Raw genomic sequence first — 23005 nt, 5'->3', positions numbered from 1 at the left:
TTGCACATGTCTGTGACTTATCACCCACAACCTACCTCATACATTTCGTTATCTTTATCTAAATGTATTTACATGTTAAATATGTAAAGAAACTGAAATTAAATTGGTTGTTACTACTATTTAAGTTTATTTAAGTTATGTAATTGTGTTTGCAACCAAAGAACACTGATTTTGCACAATTCTTCCTTAATACAGATAAAGGAGGCAGAATTTTATTCAGTCTTTGTGTATTTTATTTACAGAGATGGCTAAAAATCATTACATGTGAGAAGTGACATTACAAAATCTTTTGGAAAACAAAAAAAAACGTATTTACAAAAAAACATTTACATATTAGATGTGAGCATGGTGTATAATTCTAACACGACGGCTTCACAACAATACTTGGACACATATTGGTCAAAGCACAGCACACAACCACAATTTTATCCAGCAAAGTCTTATCCTCCCCCTCACAAGGCACCACAAATCCCAGGCGTATTGTGTCATTTAATATGTTAAACTTAGAGCGCATACACCCTATCACTTGCTCCATGTGGATCCTGACATGAGCTAACTTCCTGGTCTCTTCCACATCTTTTGCATTAAGTTGGCTGTGGCCCCTGGTGAAGGCAGGTATTTTCAGTGTAGCACCCACAAGGGCAACACTTTCTTTAATATCAAATCCATGGTCTGCTAACACTAGGTCTCCAGGTGAGAGCTTCTGAAGAAAGCCACAGTTCTCGGTGATCTGCTTATCACTGGCACGCCCCCCCCCACCTTTTGGAAATGAAAGAGATAGTACCTTGTGGTGTTATGCCAATGAGATATTTCATTGTGTGCCTGCTTTTGTAGTTTGAATATGTCTGTGCCTTTGCACGTAGATTTTGTGCCATTTCAATGAAAAGCTCAAAGCAGTCAATAATAACAGTAACACGATTCCCAAACATCTCTACATACTGATGTGGCATGCTTGCCTGCATACAATGTCGCTTTGGCCAGTACACCAAAGGGCTGAGGTGTGCATGCAGTACATTGATGGTCTCAATGAACAGATTGGATGCGGTTTGTCGGCTAATGTCAAAGAGGTGTGCAACATGTTCGACAGGCAGATCAAGTCTTAAGCGCATAAGGGTCAGGAGGAGCATTTGAAAATGGGAGAGTTTTCTTTCTTTTGTTTTTGATTTTGGTAGACTGGGAATGATTTGCATCAGCACACCCATCAATAGACTGAAAGATGGAAGACCAGTGTAGTACTTCACCTTTGAATCATTGTCTTTGAGAAAATTCTCATCCAGGGCCTTTTTGGGGAGCTCTCCCTTCAGTTTTCGAGTCTCCTCCTGCAAGCGGATTATTTCTTTGAGTCTGAGGCCAAACATGGTGCACTTCTGCTGTTCATCTGCATTCCCCATTGGGGCACCATCATCCCCTGATGTTTCAGTTTCCATATCTTCCTCTCTCCCTGCATTGTCTGGGGCTGGTGGTAGGGGCAGAGTGTCTTGTCCTTCCATCTCAGCCAGAGGTGCAGAGTAGTCTGATTGTAATAACAATAAGAAGAATAAACTGTAAATCTCTGTACTTGCCTGATGCCCAGGGCCCACTGTTTTCAAAACAGTGTAATCTGGATAAAAATGATCCCGATTTGAAAATTCCATGTTTTTGTATCTGTGATCAGGGACCAGTTCAAAAGTAATCCTCGATTCCACACATGAAAACATGGGATTTATCAATCTGGAACACTTTGATCCAAATGACACTTTTGAAGAACTGGGCCCAGGGATGTGACTTTCACACCATACTTTTGTTACTGATAGCTGCTCCTCCAAGTATTTCAAGACTGTTACATTAGCATGCCAAATGCCTAATGACCTCCTAGAATGACTGCCCTGTGTGTCAGAAAAGCTACAACTCTGTGTGAATGGTACTTACACTTACACTACCGTTCAAAAGTTTGGGGTCGGTACAATTTTAAATGCTTTTAAAAGAAGTCTCTCCTGCTAACCATGGCTGCGCTTATTTGATTAAAAATACAACAAAAATCAGTTATAGTATTAAATATTATTCCAGTGTAAATCATCTGTTTTCTATGTGAATATATAGTAAAGTAATTTATTCCTGTGATCAAAGCTGAATTTTCAGCATCATTACTCCAGTCTTCAGTGTCACATGATCCTTCACAAATCAGTATAATATGAGGATTAAGAAACATTTATTATTATTATTATCAATGTTGAAAACAGTTGTCGGTCTGTCAGTTGTACAGTTTTTTTTTCAGGATTCTTTGATGAATAGGAAGTTCAAAACAACAGCATTTGTTTGAAATAGAATCTTTTGTAACATTATAAATGTCTTTACTGTCACTTTAGATCAATTTAATTATTCCTTGATAAATAAAAGTATTGATATCTTCCCTCCAAAAAATAAAAATAAAATTCTCACTGACCCCAAACTTTTAAACGGCAGTGTAGGTTCAATCCTTTGTCTATATAAAGAAACACCATTGGACATAAAATATATTGAGTCTACTTGCGTCTGTTACTAATATTTACCTTTGAACAAATGTGCTTCTTCATTCAACTCAGTCTCATGACTGGTGTGGACAGTGCCCGGCGATGGGGGTGGATTCACGGGACCTTCCATCTCAGTTGCAGGTGTAGCGTTGTCTGACATTAACAATAAAAATAAATTTTGTGTCATATCACAACCTCTATTCCTAAGGAATCCAGATTAGCTATACACAGGGGGCAACATATATTGTATTCTTTTACTATTTACCTTGGTATAAGGTGCTGCATTATCCAACTCAGCCTCAGGACCAGTGTGGTCAGTGCCTGGCGATGGGTGTTGATTCATGTGAGCTTCCAACTCAGCCTCAGGACCAGTGTGGTCAGTGTGTAGCGATGGGGGTTGCTGTTGTTGTGACGTCGTCGCTCTTCTCCTAAACCGCTTGAACCGGTCTGTGTTCGTAGCTTTGACCTCAGTATGGCCGAGGTACAGAGAAGGGGCCCAGTCAGGATCACTCTCCAACATTTCATAGGCAGGTTTGCCTGCAAACACAGTCACCAAATAAATTGCTATGTAGCCTAGATGTACAACATTTAAAACTACGCTTTAGTACATTGGTAGCTCATTTTCTAGTCATTTCATGCTAGTTAACAGTTAACATTGGCCTAACGTCAAATCTAATGGTCTGGTTAAGTCAAAAAAACACGCTGGTTATTTGCCTACAACATAACATTTACATAGAGTAATTGTAACTTACCTTTGTGAAAATGCTTTGAACACACCATGTGTGGTGGAGTGTTATCGAAGGTAATCTTGGGCCTCCTTACTGCTGCTATCCATGCCATTCGTCGCCTTTTTGTCACCTCTGAACCATTTTCCACGCTGGAAAACAATAAAAGGATATTCCATTCTTAATCTTTATGCCACTTCTATCGTGAGAACGACTATTGCAGTTTATAACACAGCAGGTAGACGGCATCTTGAACACTGCGTTTTTCCTTCCATACAAACAAGTCTGTTATGTTTGTGCCGCGGATTCCCAAAAATGCTTTGTGTTCACCACGGGAATACGTCATGATGACGACACATTAGCAAACTCTATACCACAGACCGTATTATGGTCTTGATTGTGTATAAAAACCCAACATGCAACATACTGGTTAAACACTACTCAAAATAAATAAAATTAAATTAGAAAAAAAGAGAGATAACAAATACAACAATTACAGATCTTCATCGTCATTCAAACCTTGTGAATTTTTTTAATCATGCCTTGTAGGCCAAGAAAAGCCAGAAAATGTGTTTTTGGCTTATATGGATGAAAGACACCAAATCCCAGAATGCACTTGCTTCGCTTCTTTATGAGTCCACTCCCAAGCCACGCCTACCGCTTGACAGACAGACAGAGGCATTCAACTAAACTCAAGCGTGTTTTATTGTCATTTCAACCATATACACAAAACGTTTCATCGTGACTCAAGTGGTGTTACGTTTTTAAATATATAAAAACGACATTATATAAAAACGACATACAAAACAGGCTACATTTAGTGCACACACACTTTATAGGCTCCGTAAAGCTTAGCTAACGTATACTAGCATTAGCGCTTGGTGGGCTGTAAACACTGAGTATAAACACAGCCGTGAATTAGCGTGGAATGTAGAATGGTCGGCATTTAACATTCACAAACTCCACCAGCAGTTAGCAGTAGCTAGTTGGATTTCATTGCACCAGTCCGTGTTAACAAAGCCCACCTCCACGGGCCGGCGAGAGCAGCCTGGTAGCTGGATAGTCCCGGTGCCGGTACACTGTTGTTCAGCCCAACTCGCGTTGGGAGTTTCGTTGAAGGTGGATGTAGTCCAGTTTGTTGTTTAAGGAACGGACACTTGCAAGCAGGGTTGATGGGACAGCAGGGCTAGAGCCCTGCACGGGCCAAAAACTCCAGCCCTAACCCGGCCCTGGCCCATGGTGTTCAAGCCCTATCCGACCCCTGCCCGACAACGCCTGCAATTTTTTCAGCCCGAACCCGGCCCGACCCTAGACCAACATCAATCACTTTTAAGCTCTCTCTGACGCGCGCTCTCTGATGCGCACTGTCTCTGCTACACACGCAAACACACACACGTCACACGCTACTAAGATGGGCACAATGAGGAGAGAAGCTAAAATAAGCCCGAGTCCGACCCGAGCCCGATCTGTAAAAAAAAAAAAAAAAAGGCCCAAGCCCGGCCCGAATGGGCTTAGCCTGTCGGGCCCCGACGGGCTTAGCCTGTCGGGCCCCGACGGGCTTGCAGGGCTCTAAGCAGGGCTCTAAGCAGGGCTCTCAAGTTTTGAACAGAGTTCAGAGGGAGATTTTGGCGGCAGGGGTTTGGGTGGGGATAGAGTCTGATCTGATAAATGACACAAATTTGTACAAATAATTATTTTTTATTTAATTCAGTATTTCTTTGTGTGTGTGTGTGTGTGTGTGTGTGTGTGTTAATTAATACTATGCATTGTCTGGATAAAATATAATGAAATAGCCTAGGCCAAAGGTTTTCACAATGGGGGCCGGGCGGTTGTGCAGTAAAAATAAAAGGAAAGAAAAAACTAAAAATATTCCAAATTATTATGGGTACTGTTATAAAAGTATTATGGGTAGGCCTATTATAAAATGGGTATTTTTATAAAAATATAAAACTGTCAGAGTAGCCCTGCAGCCGATTCAACATGTAGCTATAATAATAATAATAATAATAATAATAATAATAGGCGCAAAAGCTATCCAGTATTTCCTCTAGGTTGATTTCTGCCGCCACAGTATCAGAAATAGGGCAGACACACAACAGGGTTTCCGCTATGTAATTGTTGTATATAAAGTCCTAATTACACAACTCTACAGAGCCGTGTGCTCTACTGAACTCAAGCGAACCGTCATCCGCTCTCTCTCCCCTCAACTGGAACAGTGACAGGACGTCATCACTCGCAACCAGTCATGGCAACCAGATAAACTACAGGGCGAGTACATTTGTCACTCAATCTCAGTCAAAGTCACAAACAGCGACGAAAGCCGCAACTTGAAATCCGCAACTTGAAATCCGCAACTTGAAATCCGCAACTTGAAATCCGCAACTTGAAATCCGCAACTTGAAATCCGCAACTTGAAATCCGCACTCAATCAGCTGGTGCGTGGCAGGCACTAGCGGCGCCAGGATTTTGATTGTAGGTGGGCCTCCAGAAAACTGGATGGGCCAATTAAAATAAGCCAAAAAAAATTTATTCAGGTTCCCCCTGCATTCAGACAGCCAGACACTAATAACGTTAAGACACTACTTGCCTTGCTGGTGTGAAGGGGTGGCTATGGGAGGACTTGATGGGGAGAGTGCGGCCGAGCAGGATGGTAACCGCGTTACTTAAAATTTCCTCCTCCTGCTCCTCGGAGCATTTCTTGCTGAATTTAAATGAAAACAAGCTGCTTTGCTTCGCTTTGCGTTTCATATTAGCTAGCTAATAGCTACGGTCTGTGTCTGTCTAGTTGAGCTTGCTTGAAAAGCTTGCACGCAAACGTCACTCATTTCATTGGATCACTTGCTGGTGACGATGCAGCCTGTGGGCAGGCTTAATAGTCCACACGTGGGGTAGAAGCTGCTGATTGGCTGAGAAGCTTTCACACAAAGCTTACCTCGGGCTGCTTATTGGATGAACTGCTAGAATTAAAATCACTCACTACTCACTATAGGCCTGGGTCAAAATGGGCGGGCCCGGACCTAAAATGCCCAATGGTAGCGCCGCTGTGGTGGCAGGGCGTTCTGAACTCTATGGGGAACTCACTTGATTCCTCTACCTGTTCCACTGTTTAAAAATTAGCTGCGCAACTTGGTGGGCGTTATCATGGTAATTTCTCTGCGTGAGAAATACAAGGCGTGGCGTGTGAGCGTGTGAACAGGTTGAAATGCGTGTGTCTCACACCCAGTGCGTGAGACTTGAGAGCCCTGGGACAGGGGCCGGCTGGGCGTTAGCTTTCCACCTAGCCGACGAGGATGTCCCCTAGCCGGCTAGCGGCATCGAGCAATGCCGCTGGTCTACGTGCAGGCGAAGCTCGCGTAGTGTGCCGAGTATTCCGTTTGTTACATTACATTACACGTCATTTAGCTGACGCTTTTATCCGAAGCCATCCATCCATCCATCCATCCATCTTCGTCCGCTTATCCGGTGTCGGGTCGCGGGGGGAGCAGCTCCAGCAGGGGACCCCAAACTTCCCTTTCCCGAGCAACATTAACCAGCTCCGACTGGGGGATCCCGAGGCGTTCCCAGGCCAGGTTGGAGATATAATCCCTCCACCTAGTCCTGGGTCTTCCCCGAGGCCTCCTCCCAGCTGGACGTGCCTGGAACACCTCCCTAGGGAGGCGCCCAGGGGGCATCCTTACCAGATGCCCGAACCACCTAAACTGGCTCCTTTCGACGCAAAGGAGCAGCGGCTCTACTCCGAGCTCCTCACGGATGACTGAGCTTCTCACCCTATCTCTAAGGGAGACGCCAGCCACCCTCCTGAGGAAACCCATTTCAGCCGCTTGTACCCTGGATATCCTTTTATCCGAAGCGATTTACAATTAAGTGCTTTCAACTGTGAAGGTTCAAACTCCAGACAACAAGTAGTAAGTGCAAGTACATAAGCTTTAAATAAGCAAAGCTTCAAGAGACATATGAAAGTGCAGTTTCAAGAGTTGTTGTTTTTTTTGTTTTTTTTATCCAAGGTATAGGCGGAAGAGGTGTGTTTTTAGCCTTCGGCGGAAGATGTGTAGGCTTTCGGCCATCCTGATGTCGATGGGGAGTTTGTTCCACCATTTGGGAGCCAGGACAGTGAACAGTCAGGATTTTGTTGAGTGATTAGTTCTCCTTCGCTGTGAGGGGGCAGCAAGCACTTTGGCTAATGCAGAGCAAAGTGGGCGGGTTGGGGTATATGGTTTGACCATGTCCTGGATGTAAGCTGGGGCTGATCCGTTCGTGGCCCTGTATGTAAGTACTAGTGTCTTGAAGCATATGCGGGCCGCAATTGGTAACTAGTGAAGAGAGCAGAGGAGCGGTGTAGTGTGAGAGAACTTGGGGAGGTTGACGACAAGCCGAGCTGCTGCGTTCTGAATGAGCTGCAAGGGTCGGATGGCACATGCAGGCATGCCAATCAGGAGGGAGTTGCAGTAGTCTAGACGTGAGATGACTAGAGCCTGAACCAGAACCTGAGCCGCCTTCTGCGTTAGAAGGGGACGTATCCTTCTGATGTTATGCAGCATGTATCTACATGATCAGGTGGTTGCAGCAATGTTAGCAGTGAAAGAGAGTCTGTAATAACGTTTCCTGCATATTCTCCTATCTGTACCAATGTATCCCGGTGGTACACACGTGCGGTAGTTTGAATGCACATACTTGTTGTAAATGTTTGCTGAGAGAGCCTGTTTAGCGAAGCTTCAAGATGGCTGACAGTCGTTTTCATTTGGAATACCTCGGCCAGACTCGGCAGTCCAACCACCTATGGGCGGGTTGAAAACATGCGGAAGTAGCTCCTACTACTGGCTGTAGTCCTTTGCCTCTGGCCAAAAAATCCTCCGATGACACATTGTCATTTTACGTCATCGGAAGATTGTTTCCAGACCCCCAATGCAGAGATCTCTCGTCTCAGGGGGACATGAGGGAGGGAAGCACGGTCATTCAGAAATACTACCGGGTTTCTACTGATACAAAGCTGAATGCTAAATCTGTGAAGTATCCCTTTAATAGACACTGGGATCAATGAGTTTTTGAAACTGTTAAGTCTGCAGCGAGGATCTCTAAACCTCCTACCGGATGGCAGCAGCTCATATTCTGCATGCAGAACGTGAGACGTGTCGCTAACAATTCTATTTGCTTGTCGCAAAGAAGCTTGTTCATAAATACTCTGCATGGATAAGTGCTCTTTAACACCAATGATCTTCCATGCAGTATGAATCAATTGTAACAATTGTGTTTAGTTTTCAACTGCACAGGGAGGTTGCCAAACCAAGCTGTAATACCGTACCTGACCAGGCTCTCCAGGACTGCTTGATAAAATATCAACATCATTTTTGTAACTACGCCACTGAATTCGTAAACAACGTAAGAAATGCAACCGCTGCTGCAATCTGCAGCAGAGACTGTCGACATGTGTGCTCCAGGTTAGTGACTCGTCAATATAAACACCAAGATATTTGTATGAGTGGGCCTGAGTGATGGTTTGGTTGTGGATGACCACAGGCGCGTGGTCACCGACTCAACGAGGGTCAAACACCATCTCTTCAGTCTTGGAAACGTTTAGAACAAGGTGGTTATCGTTGCACCAATTCACAAACCTTTCAATTTACATAAAATAATCAGAATGGTCAGTTCTTTTTCAGCAGAGATAAAATTGCAGTGTCATCAGAAAATTTAATGACATGATTATTTGGACAAAAAACTACACTCATCTGTGTATAAAGTGAAAAGGACAGGTGAGCTGACACAGCCCTGAGGGGCTCCTGTGCTCAACATTTTTGATTCAGATAGAGTCCCATTAACGCTGACCTGCTGTCTACGATTGGTTAAGAATGAGTGATACCATTTGATAATAAGGGGGTGTACTTTAAAATCATTCAGCCTCTTAATTAACAAATGTGGCTGCAGCGTATTAAAAGCTGAGCTAAAATCAACGAATAGGAGGCGTGCGTATGAGGTAGAATCCTCTCAATGTCTGTTAATACTAAGTGTCACAGCAATGATGGCGTCATCTGTGCTTCGGTTACTCTTATATGCAAACTGAAAGGGATCTAAAAGACAACTAACCTCTGTTTTCAAGAACTGTATGATAATTTTCTCAAAACGCTTCATCACCAGTGACATAAGTGCTACAGGACGGTAGTCATTATTCTCTTTACAGCTTGCTTTTTTAGGTACGGGAATAATAGTAGAGTTTTTCCACATAGAGGGAACAGAGTGAATGTCTAGAGACTTCTGGAAGATGGGGCACCATGCCTCTGCCAGCTCTTTGCTGCAAGATTTCAATAGGCGCCCAGAGATGCCATCCAGTCCAGAGGCCTTCCTGCGGCAGATGCATGAAAAAAGTCTCTCCACAACATGCTGGTCAATGGAAATTTTCAGAGTTCAATGCAGGTACACCATCCAGAGCTGCTTTTTGCTCTTGAGAGGAGTCTCTTGTTTCGAATCTACAGAAAAAAATATTCAACTCATTTGCTTAATCCCTTTCATTTATCACATTAATACACCTCTTAGTTGGTGCTATGTTTGTCATGGCTTTTACAGAGTCCCAGAGACTATTGTTCATAGTCAAACAGTGGGATTCCAATTTGTCTCTCTCCTTACATCTAGCTGTTCTTAATTTGTGATTAATTTCTTTCTCATAATTTTCATACTTACAAGGTTCCCTCTCTTGAATGCTATTTTTTTCTGTACAATGCACTCTTTGATTTCCCTGGAAATATAAGATTTATTTGGGTACTTAGTGATTACTTTTTGGGGTAACATGTTATCTTTACAAAAGTTAATGTAATCAGTGATAGCATGTGTGGCCTCCTCTAACTCCAGACTATGAAAGAGTTCCCAGTTGGTACAGGAGAAACAGCCTTTTAAAGTTTCAATGCCATCATTATCCCATATATATACCATTTTAACCTGTGGTTTGCTGCTTTTAAGCAGGGACTTGTACCTGGGGATTAAGTGGACAGCATTGTGATCAGAAGATCCTAGAGGGGGTTTAACCTTAGCGGTGTACGCATTCTTAACGTTAGAATAGCATTTGTCAAGAATATTTTTACCTCTGGTATTACAATCCACGTATTGATTAAACCCTGGTAAAGCAGGCTCAAGTTTACAATGATTAAAATCACCTAAAATAAAACAGGGGGCTTCAGGAATATGCTTTAGTTACCTGTGAACACAGTCTGCTATGGCTGTAGCTGCATTTGCAGCTTTTCCACTGGGCAGAATATAAACAGTGCATAATATAATGTTGCCGAATAAGGCATGGATACCCGACCCGAGGCCGACGGGTCCCGACGGGCCGTGCCGGGTTCGGACAGATATTTAGAAATTATGGTCGGGGTCGGGTCAGGCTCGGTCACATCAGCGCGATAAGGCATTTGTTGTAAAATGGTGCTGCGGCTCCTTTTAAGAGAGCTTAGTGCTTGTGGGTTTGTGTGTGTGTGTGAGTGTGTGTGGTAAGTGGGCAGAAGAGAGATAGAAAAAGAGGAAGCAGACGTGTTGTAGATGCTACTGGAGCAGAGTTAGTGGTTATTCATGTTATAACGTGGGCCCTGGAGGTAATGAGTCTCCCCTGGTTTTCTGATCACGGTCGGAAACAAAGCGATCAGGAAAGGTTAACACATTGAACATTTTAACAGCTGATTAACGTGCGCTTGTTGCCCCGTATGCACTGATGCGCTCATCTGTTGACATTTCCGAATGCCTTCCTACAGTTGCTTAATAAAAAAGGGCTTTCCACACAAACAAACGTAGCCTACATGTGTCATTAGTATGAGAGAAAAAAAAAGGAGATTTTAACTGTGTCGGGCTCGGACATAAATTTCTTAATGCCTGTTCAGAAGCGGGGCAGGCTCGGACAGAAAAATTCTATTCTATTGCCGAAGTCACGTGGAAGATAAAAGGGTCTTAGGCTTAAACATTTCAGCTCTCGGGGTTACAGACCGACTCTTTTGTTGTGAACTGCGAACACCACTTGTTGCTAACATAAACACAGGTACTGCCTTTACTCTTGCCAGAGTTATTGGTCCTGTCAGAACGCCCCAGGGAAAAGCCGTCCAGAGAGACAAGCGAGTCAGGCACGTCCTCCTGCAGCCCCGTCCTCCTGCAGCCACGTCTCAGTGAAGACAAGCAGGCATGATTCACGGTACTCGTGTAAAAATCTGGTGTTGACTTTTAGCTCCTCAACTTTGCTCTTCAGCGATCGGACGTTGTAGAGAAGCACGGAGGGCAGCGGTGGTCTGTGTGCTCTTCTCCGAAGTCTCTGTCGTACTCCGCCGCGTTTCCCCCTCTTCCGCGTCCGTCCACTGAAACCTGCCGTCGGACTTCGGGCAAGCAGCTCCCTCGGTAGCTGAGGGGCAGGCGTGTGAATGGGCCGCAGGAGCAGGAGCGGATCCCGGGTGTAACTTAGGAGCGCAAAACAGTAAAACCAGCATTGTGTTGTGCTTGAGCACCGTGTTGTGATTTAAAAACACCAAAAGTTCATAAAAGCCACATACAATCACACAAAACAAACAAAAACAATGAGGCAACAGCACGAGGTAGTGTAAGAAATAAAAATAATCAGTCAAGCTGGCTATGCTTCATGAGGATACAAATCATAGTTGAATAGTGTTGTGTGTTTAGTGGAAGAGCACTGTGACAGCTTAGTCATGCAAAATGAGAAAAGGATACTGTTGTACGTGCAGAAAGCAGCACTGTATGACGGTGGTCAGAAAGCAACAAGAGTGCAGCAACAAAGTTGTGTACACGTTTATGCTCTTATGATTTTACTTAAATAAATACTTGTTAAACTTTTAAGTCCTCTCCTTGCCTACTTAGTGGATTTTGAAACACGACAGTAGCCAGAGTCGCAGGAGATTTGAATTGGCCAGATTGTTCTGTCAGGTTTGGGGACAGAACTCAGACACGGAGACTGTAGTGGTGCAAAAAGAACAAATATTTATTTGGCTCAGGGAGAGAATTTGTAGTGGGGGAAATCTGGTCCGTAGTGGCTTGGAGAAAGGCAGTTAAGAATGGTGAAGGAAACCGGGTTTGAGGTAGGCTGGAGACTGGTAGATTGTGATCTGTAGATTTTGTATGACACTAGTGATGCCCTTGATCCTGCGTCTATCTGCATCTACACAGAATGTCCTTCCAGTTGCGGTCTGACCCAGAAGCCTTCTGAGCTTTCATCCACTTTCATTATCCGCACAGTGTTTACAGTCAACACCTCTTCCTCAGAGGAATCACTTGTTTTGTTGTTACCATGCTTAAGGCCCCGTCCACACGTACCAAAACGATCTTTTTTTTACCTGTCTTCCCTGGATTCGTTTCAAGAATAGTTGCGTCCAAACGAATCCACTTGTAAATGACTCAATACGCTACTTCATATGCCAGGCCTATAGGCGGCGCTGTTTCTGCTACAGAAATTCACCAAAAACGGAGAAGAAGAGCATAGTCACTTCCACTTCCCATCATAACATGACTAGCTAGATTATAACGTTCTCTTAATACATCCGTGGACTATAATAACTTTCACCACTGCTCATTTTATGAAGGCCGCCGCAAGAAAACGTGTCTTTGTTTACATTGTATTATGTGCTGTTGGATTGCTTTTTATTTTGCATGCGAGCTAACGTTAGCGCGCTAACGTTAGCTAGCTCTAACATCGGCAGTCAAACAAACATCAATGATCCAAGAATGATGTCTTTTTAATAATCTATACGTTTTTCTTGCAGTGGCCTTTCTACAATAAGCCGTGGTAAAAGTTACTATAATCCGTTCAAGGAGTTTATAAGCAGACAGATTAGCTAGCTAGTTGATAAATTGTCTACTTCCACTTTATAAACAGATAGCCATAGCAGCTAACGTTAACGTTACTTCGCTGCTGGAGCGGTCAGCTACTTTAGCGATGTTTAACGTTGGCTACATAGCGTTAGCAATATATCTTGTGTAGAATCCAGAGGGAAGGGTCAGGGAGCAGAGACACAGTATTTAAATGAAGTGAGCTGGTTTGACCATGGAGATGGGATATGCTCGCTTAGCTTCACCGCAGTTGTGTGCGTCAGCGGCCGTGGGAGAGGGTGTAAAAGAGGGGTGTGGCAATGACATCATCGATACGGATCCGTATTTACCATCCATACGAAGCCAAACGAGAGCCGTTTTCACCCTGAGACCAGGTTTAAAAAAAGTGCGTTTTCAGGCGGTGCGTTTGCAGGATTCGTCTGGACGGTCGGCCCAAACGATGCAAAACATGTGCGTTTGCACAGAAAAACGTTTCCGTGTGGATGACCCCTACGTCTTTTTTTTGTTTTACTTTTCTTTCTTTCTTTTTTTTTTTTTACTTTCAGGCTTTGAGCTTTTGTCTTTGCTCTTTTTGTTTCTGCATGCCCGCTCTACATGTCCTTTTTTCCACAATTGTGACAGTCCATCTCTATACACCAACAGTCAGCAGCAAAGTGTCCTGATCTTCCACAGCGGAAACATGGAGTCAAGTCACTTTTTGTGAGTAATTTCTTCTGTGCTGCTTCATTTCTTAATCCTCACACAAGCCTGTCTCTTAATGTGTCATTTAAAACATCCCTACATTCACAGTGCTCAGCGAACTTGCAAAATGCTGCAACAAATATAGTTTCAGACTCACCCTCTTCTTGATTCCGTCTGTGGGACTGGAATTGTTCTGCAATCAACAGAGGCTTGGGGGAAAAATTGTTTGTCAGTGTGTCCACAATTTCTTTGTAGGTTTTACTGCCTGGCTTTGCTGGCGGAAGAAGATTGGGTAACAAGTTAAAAGTCTTTGGGCCCATCACACTAAGAATAGTAGGCACTAACTTTTAATCCTCTAATCCGTTAGCCACGACGAAATAGTCAAAGTGCTCTGTGTAGCAGCTTCGTTGCTCCACTCTCTAATCAAAGAGACCAATTGAGCCAATAACTCCAGCCATTTTAGGGCTCCTGGCTATATGGCACTCTTGCAGTCATAGACAGTTCCCTTCTGTAACTTAAGCCCTTTCAATTCCCTGGAGCTACTCAGAGTTTGTACCAATTTGGTATTCCACTGCGCACACGCCTCGTCACTCACAGCGAACACGCAACCTGGTTAGTGGGATGCTGTCCGTCTTGGACAGCAAGCATCGGTCCAAACATCCTCGTTGCCACTTTTTGTTATATTCTTCACTGTTTCATGTTACTAGCTATACAATGATAAGTTGGACTACGACGACATCGTAACCGTTTGATAGCCCAACAGCATGTCCTTACAGCAGCATGGCTAACACCAACAATGGAAGCTACAGTTACCCACAATCCATCAGGTGTTTCTCACTGTGGATCTTAAAGCTGCCAAAAATACACTTACAATAACTTTGGGTTGTTTTTCTGGCAGCTGCAGAGCAGACTGTTACATCCGGTTGTTGGAATACTCTACAGTGAAATACAGTCACACTATACACCGTTTAACATTAGCTGTCAGCATTTTAACCATGTTTAATCCAGCTACACACCAAACCCAGCCAATCTAGACTTGTCTTGTTTGAAGCAGTAATGGATTTATTGACCCCACCCAGGTGCATATGCTTGGCATTAATGTACACCACCTGCTATCATCGAAGACACCATTTTAATGCTCATAAACTCACAAGGTAAAGGCTAGTTTATTGTTAGCAATAGTCATATCAATACCAGGCCACGCTTCTGTTTGACATTTATATCAATCCAAACTTTAATTTCTAAAATTAGTGGGAGAAATGTTTAACCTTTCAAGCTTTTTAAAGCCAGTCCCTCCAGGCTCCTTAGGGCTACTATATTCCCTAAATCCCAAACCGTCTGTATCCTTTTGTTGCTGCTGATGGGCCATTTACACGTCATTAGTCTCATCTCTAAGGGGGATTGTGATGACTGTGCCACAAACCATACACAGTCACATAACTTATTTTACAGCTTGAACCAGAAAACTGGTGATATTAGCAGTGTAGAATTTTTGTATGCTATCTATCTCAATCAAGAGAGACGTTGTTGCAGATATGCAAAATGTATTTGTACATATGCAAAATATGAAATGTACAGAGTCTTTGGAGATTAGACTCCATCGTTATGAAATGATATTTAAAGGGGTAGAAATTCAAAAGATATCCCCCCAATGGAGTCTAGACACTGGTGGTGGTGTGAGGGAGCCCAAAGACCGGACTGAGGAGCCGACGGGAGCGGCCTGCCGGAGGAGGACCCAGGGAGCCGTGTGTGATGAAGACTGGAGGTGGAAGGGGAGGAGGAGGGTTGTGCTCTCTTTAATGTGATAGGACAGCTGAAGAAATGAAAGGGGAGATAGAGAGGGGGAATGACATGCAGCAAAGGGCCGCAGGTCGGAGTTGAACCCAGGCCCGCTGAATCGAGGCGTAAACCTCTATATATGGACGCCTGCTCTACCAACTAAGCTATGTGAGTGCCCAATTTATTTAAAAAAAAAAAAAAAAAAAATTTTCACACTGCCACCTGATGTAGTAATAGTTCGTGGTGGAGCAAAGGTGCCGTAGCCTATGGGACAACAGCTGAGAGAAATTATATTTTGGTAAATTACTTGACTCCTTTTTATAAATAAAATATATGATTCATATGTCACTCACATATCATCCTCACAATTTAGTAGTAGTAGTAGTAATTATAATTATAATTATAATAATAAACTCATTTATATAGCACTTTTCAAAGAAAAGCTACAAAGTGGTTTATAATGTCTGCCTCTGTAACTTCAGTAATAATAGCGTGTCATAAAAGAATCTCAATGCATTAACCATCACCAGAACCCAACAATTAAATATTCAACGGTTTTCTTAAAGGTGCCCCTCACGAAGTTCACAGAAGTTGCCAGGCTGAAACCGCAGCATCCACAACATTGTTGCTAGACACTTGTCTCAAATAGTGAGATATTACTTCACAGCACAGCAGAGTAGCTAACGTTAGATGCTGGCTATATTCTTTTAATTTATTTTATTTTTTATTTTTTTAAAGGCTTTTTTCATTTTAGGCCTTTATTTGTATAGGACAGTTTAGACTTGAAAGGGGGGAGAGAAGGGGAATGACATGCACATCAAGGAGTAAACCTCTATATATGGGTCTACCAGGTGAGCTAACCAGGTGTCCAGATGCTGGCTATATTGACAGTCATAAAAGCCCATGCTCACGCGGAGCTTTGTACCCAACTGACAGACACACTTATTAGAATTATGGTAGGAACCGCTAAAAACACAACAACCTCGCCGTCCTCTCCACCCGACAGACAGACACGCTTCCTAGGCTTAGAATTACGGTAGGAACAGCCAGGGACGGACTGGGGCTAAAAAACAGCCCTGGACTTTCTCCCAAATAGGCCCATCATCCGGCCATTCGCCCCTAGCCGTGCGCCACGGACGCTAGCCAAGATGTCCTGATACTATGCCACAATACTGTAGCCTATCAGAAGTTATTCACAGCAAGTAACATCTCAAAACCAAGGACAGTTGAAACACTTTTCAGATAAACGTTGTTTTCTATGATAAGGTTACAGATAGATTTTTTTTTTTTTTGGGATTAACAACTCACATACGTGTTCTCTAAGTATCATGTGTTATTCGGTACAAATATAGAATGATTTAAGTATAAACTGACTTTGAACGGTAGTTGTGCTCCCAGCGGAGCGGGACGATTGAAACACAGGGGTGGGATGGATGAAACATAAACAACGGCAACTATTCATCTAATGCTTGTTTTAATGAATAATACCTGAAAAGTAACTTATGTACTTATTGTTACAAACATATTTTGTAATTTATTTTAATGTAAAGGTTCATATTAACAATTTTTGTTCTGTAGCCCAATAAACAATAGGCGATAAGCCTATGCGCATTTTGCGTAATCTTTCTAATAGGCTATTTTGACGAAGACAGACTAATCCGTTTACAATTCATTTTCTTACATTTCTTCCTCGAGTCATGTTGAGTGTTTGCTAGTTGAATAGCCAGACCCACATCAAGATGTTTTACATTTGCTGCTGCTAGGGTGCGTCTGGATTTCTAGGCTATGTTATTATGAAGAAAACAAGGTCAACAGGAAAACGCTAAACTACTTCCAACTCACCTGATAATTATGGGCATCTCGCACAATATTCTTCCTTTCCGTCGTGACCAGCTTGGTGTGCACATGTCACTGGACTCATCGTCCACAGATAAGTAGGCCTAAACAATATTGTTTTAAATAGTCTACTAGATGATTGTAATAATGTATGTATACATAGCCTACGATGTTAGAAGTTGTGAATATGAACATTGAATGATGGATGATGAGAGATGAAAAATATCGTGACTGAAAGGCTAGTTTGTACACAACACACAGTGCAGTAGCCTAGCTTATATGATAATAATTATTTGACAAAGGCCAATTCTTAACTATCAGAATATTTAGCCTAATATGTTTTCCTGTGAAAATTGAGTCAATGAAATTGATTGACGATTGATGATTATTAAAGAGATAACGTGTTGCGTAATTGAAAATAAATTTGCATTTAAAAAAAAAGAAGTCTAGGAACAGTAGGCCTATAGGCTAAATAAGCATGAACAGGTTTAATTCATGTCACAAAGATCATTTATGTAATGCTCTGCACTACCTGTGCTGGCCTCATGGGACCAGTGGAGGCAGAACAGGAACTGCACCCACATTTCCCCAGGCATAGAGGAACTAAAGGCCTCGCCACACACCACACAGTCCTCCTCCTCCTGGGAACGTTTGCGGTGGCAGGGGCGACTGCAGCAAAGGTGGTGGTGGCAGGAAGGACTGCAGCATAGGCAGCAGTGGCAGGGTTGGAGAACAGTTGCTTTTTTGGACCACGGCGCTTCTTCATAGCCGGAGCAACAGCGACTAGGGTGGAGGTAGGGGCGACTGCAGCAAAGGCAGCAGTGGCAGGAGTGACTGCAGCAGAGGCAGCGGCAGCGGAGATGGAGAAAAGTTGCTTCTTTGCTCCTTTGGAGGACTTCTTCAGGAGACGCTGCTCCTGTTCCTTCTCCAAAGCTGCCTTGACTGGGGTGCCCGTAAGGATCGCAGTTGTCATGGAACGGTAAATAGGACATTGGCAATAATTATCTAGATTTATAGGCCTAAGTGTTTGTATCATGTTTTAATGTAATGATAGTTAAACAACTTGGAATTCACTGCACATGACTGGAAAGGAAGACAAGTCAAACACTAAACGTCACGCCTCCTTCTCCCTCCTCTCTTATTTTCCTTTCTAAGACCAGCCATGGAAAGGGACGGACTGCCTCTGGGTTGAATTCTTGGGCAGCTTCAAGGATATCAATGTCTACAAATGGAAGGATGAACTTTTTTTTTAACTGGTTAATCTTAAATGTAACATTAATTCATGCATTTATTTATTTATTCATCCATCCATTTAATTTTAAGGCCTACCTGGAGTCGCAGAGGGTTTTGGCACCTGGTCTGCACTGTGTGATGGGGTAGGAGGTGGGGGAGGAGGACGGTCTGTCACGAATGACGGGGAAAAGGCATCCTTTTTAAAGATGTTAGGATTCAGGGGGTAGGAGGGAGGGGACGTCATAGATTGTCATATGCTGGCCTGGATGGTTTTTCATCCAAAGGTCTGAAGCTGTGTTGACATAGTGTTTGAGTGGACCAAACACACTTCGATCCTGGGGCTGGAGGCGGTGGGAACAGTGACCAGGGATTTCCACTGGATGCGTAACGGCTGCGGACCGGCTCCACTGCGTGTCTGCTGCGGCCATGACTGACAGCTGTAGTCACAAGGACCCAACGAGATCTCACGAATTCAGGTAGAATAGAACCACAAAACCAAAAACAGTTTGTTTCCATTCAGAGGACTAGAGGGGAAACGACTCTGTGCTGTGTTTTCAAGGTGTAGTGCAGGGAAATATGATAAGCCGTGAGCACGGTGTATTTTATTTTGAAAATTAACCGGATATGTATTTTGTTTCTGTGCTCCACTTCCTGTCCCGCACTATCTGCCGTGAGCTGAATAGCTGCGGAGCTCTCCGTCATCCGTCAAAAATAGAAGCTCTGCGTATCTGCTGCGGAGGGCTGCGGACTGACGGAACTGGGACGGAGTAGGGACGCAGACGTTCCGCAGTCAGTGGAAATACACACACTGACTTTAATGGAAACCTAATGACTCCGCCGACGCTCCGGAGACGTTCCGCATCCAGTGGAAATTGCCAGTGAGGCAGGAAGGACAGCATCACAATCCCGTGTGCCCTGCTGACACTGAAATGTGGGAGTGGTGGTTGTCCATTAACAGAAGCAGCATAGACTCCTTGGACACACGGGTATGATTGGCGAAATGCTAGAGGAAAAGCACAAATTCTGCCTCTCGCATCCACCCGGATCCATTTCATCTGTCCCGCGTTTCAACTGTCCCGGCTCTCCCCTACAATGCCATTACAACTGCATTGAAAATAAAATACAAATAATTAAATATCACTGGCTACAGAAACCCCTTGCTACTTGCTGTACTTGAACATGAGGATTAGATATATATTGTAGGCCTATAACTATCTTCAACCTGAATAAACAAATGATTTTAAAGATAGGTTATTAGCTATTATTGATGATATAATGTGTTGCTTTGTGTTAAAGAATTAGCATTGAATAACCTATTTCATATTTCGTCAATGTCATATTACACTTTTGATTCATATTAAGGCTGTGAAATTATGAAAATGACTAGGCCCTATCAATTCTGTCTGTGAAGCTTTCACAAACAACCACCAGTTCTTTGCCAGTTCCACAATAGTAGACGCAAATATGAAAGACAAGGAAAAACTGCACTCTAGTGTAGTGATTGAAACAGGTAAGTGTCCAGAACAAACCAGGACGAGAGGCCAATTACAAAATATGAATTGAGTTTATTCACAAAGTTGGCATAGATAAAAAACACTAATAGGAAAAGGCCAAAAAGGCCAGCATAAAACTACACAGTAACAACTTTAACGGGGAAAGTGCAATGGCATCGACACAGTCACTTATATAGTAAATAATGCACAGGAATAATAGAGGCTATTGATATGCTTCAGGGCCCAATATACACAATAAAAGAGCAAAAGAACAAATTAGCACTACACACTTTAAAACATTAATTCCATGCAAGGAGTAATAGAAAACAACACCTCAAACCACACTAATAGGCAATAAGGGGCCTCCAAAGCTATATCTGAGCCTATAACCAGCTTTAGAATTGCACAGCGCCCGTCAGTGATATTGCACTTTACCCTTTAATAATAATAATAATAATAATAATAATAATAATAATAATAATAATAAAAATGAAATAAAACGAACAAACCCAACTAAGAAAGAAAACCAATTGTACTAATAAGTGCCCGTTACTATAAATAAGGTTGGGGAAAAAACAATGACAGACAATATTGCATTCGAAAACAGACCTATAACAAATCAAGACAATATTAGTCCATTTTTCAGCATATTTTAAGACACAATATAAATAATAAATAATTCATAAAATCGTCAGACAGTCTGCCGTACCTTTAAGTCATTTACGTTTCATTCAGACCAGCCGTATGTTTTAATGTCGTTATGACCGGTACTAGAAAGGAAAAACAAAAACACACTGAATATCTCAGTTATATTCTACTATATTTAATAGATTTCACGGTTCATAACTTACAATCATTATCTCCGATCCAAGTTTGAGCTCATCTGAACAGCTGACTGGATTTGTTTTACAGCGCACCTATAGCCTACGGCAACCTGTATTCTGTAAGCATAGAGCACTTGAGGTAGGTATTGTGGCCATTTTCTTTTCTTTTCTTTTGGGAGGGTTCGCAACAAGTCATGCAATGTTCGATTAAACCTTTCACATTGCCCATTGCCCTCTGGATGGTAGGGTGTGGTTCTGCTCTTTTCAACTCCATACAGATGGCAAAGTCTTTTCATGAGGTCCACTTCAAAACATTTCCCTTGATCACTGTGAATTCGTTTTGGTACTCCATAAATGTAAAACCACCTCTCTGTCAGCACATGGGCCACTGTGCTCGCCCGCTGATCAGATGTTGGGTATGCCTGGGAAAATTTAGAAAACACATCTGTCACCACCAGTACATTCTCCCGTCCATCACTGGCTTTATCCAAGATGGTAAAATCAACGGCAATGACTTCCAAAGGTTTAAAGGCCATCAGACCCCCCCTGAAGGTACGTACTTTTGGTTGTACTGCTTTCGCCAGCGTGCAGCGATTACACTCCCGACAGTATTGTTCAATGTCGTTCCCCATGAATGGCCAAAAACACCTCTGCCTCACGAGACTCTTGGTACGTTCGATACCTTGATGCCCATGGTCGTCATGGAGGCTTTTCAGTACTTCTCATTGTAAACACTGGCCATTTCTTGTTTCACTGGAGGTTTTCCTCTTTTCCAGTATGGCAAGAATATGCCAATCACTGGATCTGTGGCCTGTAGAGCCAATAGGTCAGCTTTTGGTCGTGATGCTATAGTTTGGCAGGTGGCTGCACGAGCATTGGCAACTTGAGGTGTTCTTTCAGTTTGTTCGTGGACTTCTTGTGGTACTTTCACACCAGGAAATAGAGAGAATGTGCTCTGGGAGGGAAACTGGCGTGACAAAGCATCCGTTATGATTAGTGGGTCCTGGTCGATATTTGATTTCAAAGTCAAAAACTGCCAACTCTGAGGCCCAACGTTGTTCCACAGCTCCCAGTTTAGCTGACTGTAGATAACTGAGAGGGTTGTTATCTGTAAACACCACAAATGTATTCCCCAGCAGATACTCTCGAAATTTTTGGGTAACTGCCCATTTCAATGCCAGGAATTCTAGCTTCCTGGAACTATAGTTGGACATGTTCCTTTCTGTAGGTCTGAGGCCTCTGCTTGCAAAAGCAATCGGACGACGTTTTCCACCTTGATCTTGGGATAACACTGCTCGAAGTCCAGCATAACTGGCATCAATTTCAAGGACAAAGGGTTTAGTGAAATCAGCATATCCCAAAACTGGTGCGCTAACAAGCAACCTCTTAAGTGTTTGGAATACATGTTCACACTCATCGCTCCAGCTGCCGCCAATGACACTTTTCCCCGGGGTCTTGTGCTTCTTCTTGGTGCCCCCCATTTCAGCCACCAGCCGGTGGAGTGGAGCCGCATACTTTGCAAAACCTTCAACAAAGCGACGGTAGTAGGAGGCAAACCCCAAGAATGATTGTAGCTCTTTGCAAGTGGTCGGTCTGGCCCATTCGGCTACTGCACTGATCTTCGAGGGGTCAGTGGAGACACCAGAGGCTGAGATTACATGGCCCAAGTAACTGACCTCAGATTGGAAGAAGTGACATTTCTGTAGCTTTAACTTCAGATTGTGTTCTTCGAGACGGGTCAGTACCAGGTCAAGACGTTGGAGGTGCTGGTCAAAGGAGGAGGAGAAAATAACAATGTCGTCTAGGTACAGTAGTAAAGACTGAAAACTCTGATCTCCAAAAATCCGCTCCATCACCCTTTGAAAGGTACTGGGGGCATTACATAGACCAAACGGCATCCGATTAAACTCAAAGAGTCCAAAAGGTGTGCAAAAGGCAGTCTTTGCTTTGTCCTTCTCTGCCATAGGTACTTGGTTGTATCCACTTGCTAGGTCCAATGTTGAAAACAACTGGGCACCAGTGAGGGCATCCAAGGACTCCTCAATCCGAGGCAGGGGAAAAGCATCCTTTCTTGTCTTGGCATTGAGCAACCGGTAGTCCACACATAACCTGATTTCTCCATTTTTTTTTAAAAACCACCACAATTG

General features: G+C 43.2%; 1 pseudogene; it reads right to left on the bottom strand.

Annotated features, from left to right (window-relative positions):
• Positions 1–319: 319 nt before the first annotated feature.
• LOC114558300 (uncharacterized) lies at positions 320–2596 on the bottom strand (annotated as a pseudogene).
• Positions 2597–23005: the final 20409 nt, after the last annotated feature.

Source organism: Perca flavescens, chromosome 1 (genome assembly GCF_004354835.1).
Source record: "Perca flavescens isolate YP-PL-M2 chromosome 1, PFLA_1.0, whole genome shotgun sequence".
Lineage (NCBI taxonomy): Eukaryota > Metazoa > Chordata > Actinopteri > Perciformes > Percidae > Perca > Perca flavescens.
Note: the sequence above shows the minus strand (reverse complement) of the source record. Positions and strands in the feature narration are given on the sequence as shown.